General features: G+C 41.2%; 1 pseudogene; it reads left to right on the top strand.

Moving 5' to 3' along the window:
* Positions 1–1,672: 1,672 nt before the first annotated feature.
* LOC132344809 (T-cell surface glycoprotein CD1a-like) lies at positions 1,673–5,747 on the top strand (annotated as a pseudogene).
* Positions 5,748–6,228: the final 481 nt, after the last annotated feature.

Here is a 6,228-nt window from a genome sequence, read left to right as displayed (position 1 = left end):
TTTCTTTGGAAGGAATGATGCTCAAGCTGAAACTCCAGTACTTTGGCCACCTCATGCGAAGAGTTGACTCCTTGGAAAAGACTCTGATGCTGGGAGGGATTGGGGGCAGGAGGAGAAGGGGACGACAGAGGATGAGATGTCTGGATGGCATCACTGACTCGATGGACGTGAGTCTCAGTGAACTCTGGAAGTTGGTGATGGACAGGGAGGCCTGGTGTTCTGCGATTCATGGGGTCGCAAAGAGTCGGACACGACTGAGCAACTGATCTGATCTGATCTGATTGGGCCAGATGCCATGATTTTAGTTCTTGAATGTTGAGTTGTAAGCCAGCTTTTTCACTCTCCTCTTTCACCTTCCTCAAAAGGCTCTTTAGTTCCTCTTCATTTTCTGATATTAAGGTGGTGACATTTGCATATCTGAGGTTGTTGATATTTCTCCCAGAAATCTTGATTCCAGCTTGTGATTCATCTAGCCTGACATTTTGCATGAGGTACTCTTCATATAAGTTAAATAAACTGGGGAACAATATATAGTCTATGGTACTCCTTTCCTAATTTTGAACCAGTCAGCTGTTCCATGTAAGGTTCTCACTGTTGGCCCACATATAAGTGGACCTTAAGAAGGATTACTATAAAGCTAGTGGAGGTGATGGAATTCCAGCTGAGTTATTAACTAAAAGAAGATGCTGTTAAAGTGCTGCACTCAATATGTCAGTAAATTTGAAAAAGTCAGCAGTGGCCATAAGTCTGGAAAGGATGTTTTCATTACAGTCTCAAAGAAGGGCAGTTGAAAGAATGTTCAAACCTTGATTCAATATCTAACTTAATTGCAGTTTCGGCCTTCATCGGAAATGTAATCATAATCAACCATTTTGTAATTTTGAATGGGCACCGATGAGATAATCTTCCAGGTAGGCCCTCTCCACCTTCCAGAGGCAGAAGAGGCAATCTACATGATAAAATTCTTGCCATTCCCTTCCCCTCAAAAATATGTCCTGCCTTAAAATAACCCTTTCTTTTCTTTTGAAAATTGCTCCTCTGCAAAACCTTTCTTCCTATAAAAACCCTCCATTTTATACTGTTCCTCTGTGTACCCTTCCAGCTGCTAGAAAGAATGCTGCCCAATTCATGAATCATCTAATAAAGTCCATTAGATCTTCAAATTTACTCAGTGAAAACAATTTTTTAAACAGGCTATAGATCAAATACCTGAAGGCAACCTCTGAAGACAAGATCTTGTTGGGTAAACAAAACTGTTAAGGGCCACCATTTTGGCAAATATTTCAAGGAGGCTTTTTTTTTTTTTTTCTTTGTTGTTGTTTGTTTAGAGTTTATACTTTATAATAAGTCTCAGCACACCAAGATTTACAATTCTTGTTTTAGATGTTTTTTCTTCCAAGGAATTTAATACATCCTTGAATAAAGTGATTGTATTTTCAGCCACTACATAACACAATTTACAGGTGTAATAGACGTTTGGTTTAGGCAGATGCTAAGGGATTCTTTGGTGAGTGAATATATGTCAATACAGGTCAAATATGTTTCAATATTCCTGTGGTCTTTGTAATGGCTACTGGCTATTCCCTACGAATAATGAAGAATATGTATCAGTTTATACTGTTTCTCAGAGAACTCATAGGGGATTCTGAGAAAGCTAATAAAGGAACCAAGACAAGTCAGAGATATGAATGAGGTGGTGGGGTGAAGGTGAGAAAGAGGAAGAGAATATTTGAGGAAATATTCAGAAAAGCAAGAGAAAGACTGACGGAAAAAGCAGGCGCGTGAGAATATTAGATATGATGCTAAGAAGATGTTTAGCTTCATTCTTTTATTGTATGAATGAGAAAAGAAGCCTTACACATACATTGACTTTCCAACAAGATTTGGTCCATAGCAGTTAAATTATAGAAAGGTGAGCAGAATGGATGTTGGTGACAAGGAGAGAAACTGGAATCCAGAGAGGAGTATCAGAACTGGAAGGGAAATGAATATCTGAGTATGTGGTCCAGGGCTTAGGGAAGGAGCAAGCTTTCTTTTTTCAGTCAGTGACTAAAGGAAAGGTTTGTCTGTTGGCAGGAAGAGGAAGTCAGAATAGAGGTGTTTTGAGGTAGGTTTGTTTAGAACAGAAATCAAAGACCTACTTTTCTGTGAGAAAGGACATCTGTAAATGAGATGCTGTTTCTGCAACTTTCATTGTTCCTTACTCTCCTCCCAGGTGGTGACAATGAAGAGGGTAAGAGCTCTTATCCAGGAAGGTTTGTGTGTGTGTGTGTGTGTGTGTGTGTGTGTGCTCGCGTGCATGCATGTGTGCCTGTGTAATGGTTTCCCCAAGCTGGAGACTGAGAGTTATCAGCCCAGTTCCATTCTAAGTATCCCTGACTCCAGGTCTCTGTGCTCTCTTGAAGGCTGCATATAACTAACTCTTGGGACGCTGGGGCAGCCAAATGTCCACTGAGATATCGATGGCTTGCCTTTTCTATTATATACCAAGTTTCCCCTCTTTGGTACCTTTCTTTCTCCATTCTCTCTCCTTCCCAATGTCCCTTCTCATTCTCTTTGTTCTTTCCCCACAGGCTTCCCGGAGCCAATCTCCTTCTAATACATTTGGATTTTATGATTTTACAACCATCCCTGGGTACAAAATCTGGGCTTAGCTTAGTTGGGTGACTTGCAGACTCATGGCTGGAAAAGCAGCTCTCACACAGTCATTTACCTTTGGCCTTGGTCCAAGGGCCACTTCAATAATGAGGAGTTAATGGAACTGCAAAGTGTATCTCACAGGAGATTCACTATAGTTTTGCAGGTATTTCACAACAATGTCAATAAATGGCAACTTGAATGTAAGTTCCATTCCCTCAATGGGGATTGGGGATACAGTGCCAGGTGTGTGTGTGTGTGTATCTCTGAGTTTCTTATTTCTCTAATATACATCCTCCAATCAATTTCCACTCAATTCTGAACCTTACCTCTCCCTACCATGGAACAGCAGTTGGTCAAGGGGTGTAATCCAGATCCTGTCTTCCCATAATGTTCAAGACTTCTGCTACTTACTTATACATTTCCCTCTCATTGACTGCAGGCTTGCGGTTTATTATATTCCAACAGTGGGACAGCCCCTTTCACTCGACTCTGACTAGGTATCTTCAGTTTCCTCACTCTATGATGGACTCCTTAAAATGTGACTTTCCTCCCCATCAATCTCTTCAGCCATCTCTGTTTACACACTCAATATAACCTATTGCATTCCACTCACTCTTGATTATTATACTCCCCATTGTCTCACACTAAGTCCTTCCTTATTATATTATTATTTATTATCCACATCCTTTATATCTTCTTCAAACACTTCTCCTCATGTCATTCATCTCTTTCTCAATCTCTAACTACCACCAATTTCCTTTTCTTTGAACTTTTATCAAGCCAATCTTGCTTCATTTCCTCAAATCTTTTAAACTTCTTCTTTCTGCTTCCATCATCTTTTGATTCACTCTTTCCTTTTAATGTCTTCTTTTCTCTGATTGGTAACTCCTCTTCCCTAGATCCCTTTGAAATACAGATAACAGAAGGCTGTGAGTTGCATGCTGGTAAAGCCTCAATAGACTTTGTGTAGTTTGCTTATCAAGGATCAGAACTGCTGAGCTTCCAGACAAGTTACGTTGGTCAGCAGACTATTCAGCTTTTACGGACACACCCGGGAAATACATAAGCTGCTGAGTCACGTCTGCCCATGTTCCCTCTTGGGTTGTCTTGAGGTAGGAAAGGCGTATCTCCAGAGATGAAGTCAGTCCTGCACCCTCTCTCCACAATTTTTTTGTGCTAAAATCACACCTTCTCATCTTCCTAACAAGGAGTCAAGTAGGGGAGGGGATAATGGGTGACGACTGCTAATGGTCGGAAAAAAGTATGTCCATCTAAAGTGACATGAAGCTCTGAACCTCTGAGTCTGGACTAGAGTCCTCATCTGACTATATCCTCTGTCTTATGCAGTAAGACAAGAGGCCTGGCTCTCCCTTGGCCCCATCCTGGCCCTGGCCATCTGTTGCTGGTTTGTCATGCCTCTGGCTTCTACCCAAAGCCCCTTTGGGTGATGTGGATTTGGGGTGAGCAGGAGCAATAGGGCACTCAGAAAAGTGATGTCTTGGCTAAAACTGATGGGACGTGGTATCTTCGGGTTTCCTTGGATGTGGAAGCCAGTGAGGAATCTGGCCTCTGTTGTCAGGTGAGGCATAGCAGTCTAGTAGTCCAGGACATCATCCTCTACTGGAGACCTGCTGGGATGGGAATAGGTGGTCCTCAAGCAGAGCAGGAGAGCTAGATGAAAAATTGGGGGATTCTGGGCTTCCCTGGTGGCTCAGAGGTTAAAGCGTCTGCCTCCAATGCCGGGAAACCTGGGTTTGATCCCTGGGTTGGGAAGACCCCCTGGAGCAGGAAATGGCAACCCACTTCAGTATTCTTGCCTGAAGAATCCCATGGATGGAGGAGCTTGGTAGGCTACAGTCCACGGGGTCACAAAGAGTCTGACATGACTGAGTGACTTCACTTTCCCTTTCACAGGGACTCCAGACCCAAAAGGAATAAAAATAAGAAATACGGGAGTTGAAAATGAGAGCCCCATAGATATAGGAAGGAGGTTAGATGCAGTCATCACTGATGAGGGATAGGAGAGGAAATAGGGAAGAAGGAGGTTGTTGAGGCAGATACTATGCAGTAAAACAGTGGGTCGGTTTGAGAGGACACCCTTGTGTGCACATCCATCTGCAGACCGTCACTGCTATGTGGGTTGGATCATTTTGGCAGTGATTGTGCCCCTGGTACTCCTAACAGGTCTTGCATTTTGGCTTAGGAAGCACTGGTGAGTTTTTTGTCCATTTTTCCTACCCTTTCCCTCAGTCTCCACTTGCTTGCCCATCTTTTTTTTTTCTCTCTTTTCTCAGTTTTCCTCCTCCCAGCCCCTTTCTTCTTATCTATCAGCCCCTTCCTTCTCACCTCCATCCCATGTAGAATGACTTCCATCTCTATGCTCATCAGGACACACTGTGAACCCCCAAGCACACTTCTCTCTTTGGAAAGAGATCCCAGCAGCTCAAGAGCTCAGGACACATGTAGACATAGGACAGTGATGATGACCTTTCCACTTTCCTTGTGTACCTGTTTTGGTTATTTATTTCTACCTAATGATCGATATAAGCTAAATGTAATTTTGCAGAATTATTTTTCTATCCGTGTTAAAAGGCTTTAAAATTCATAATTTAAATTCTGAATGGAATTAAGCCCAAGGGCCATTCATGTATTTAGATGTGAATAGACCATCAGGCTTATTTCAGATGTCACTTCCTGAAGAAGACCTTCCCTGATCCACAGCGGGAGCTGTCTCTGCCTCATCTAAAGTGCTATCACAATTTAACTGGATTTTGCTAAATCTTCTCCTCATTTTAGACCTTTTGTTGTGGCTATTTCAGTTCCTTTTCCCTTTTAATTTTTAAGCTTTTTGAGAGCAACATCCACGTCTTTTTACTATTTGTATCCCTGTCACATTGTCTTACCTGCATGCACTATTGCTCTCAGTAAAAGTCTGTGTTGAATTTGCACCAAATTTATAGTCTTCTAAAACTCTTTTCCTTTAGGCCATCTTTGTTGTATTGAGGCATCTGATGCTTGTCTGGTTAGAAGTCTCACTTTGGCAAAAAATTTTGCACTTTCCTAGTTATTTAGTGATTTCTTTGAGTTGAAACAGATGCAATTTTCCATTGACCACTCTTTTTAAAAAACTTTTTGTTTTACCGAAGTATAGTTGATTTCCAATTTTGTGTGAATTTCTGCTCTAAAGCAGTGTGAATCAGTTCTTTTATATATATATATATATGAATATATAAAAGAATATGATAAGGAATATATTTCATATTACATATATTTTATTTATTTATAATATATTAATATATTAAATATTATATATTAATATATATTTCGTTTGTGTGTGTGTTTTTATTTTTTAACTTTACAATATTGTATTGGTTTTGCCATACATCAACATGAATCCACCACAGGTATACACGTGTTCCCCATCCTGACTCCTCCTCCCTCCTCCCTCCCCATACCATCCCTCTGGGTCGTCCAAGTGCACCAGCCCCAAGCATCCACTATCATGCATTGAACCTGGACTGGCGACTCGCTTCATACATGATATTATACATGTTTCAATACCATTCTCCCAAACAATCCCTCCCTCTC

This window comes from Bos taurus, chromosome 3 (assembly GCF_002263795.3).
Source record: "Bos taurus isolate L1 Dominette 01449 registration number 42190680 breed Hereford chromosome 3, ARS-UCD2.0, whole genome shotgun sequence".
NCBI classification, from domain to species: Eukaryota; Metazoa; Chordata; class Mammalia; order Artiodactyla; family Bovidae; genus Bos; species Bos taurus.
The sequence above is the reverse complement of the archived record's forward strand: the minus strand, read 5'-3'. Positions and strand labels throughout refer to the sequence as shown.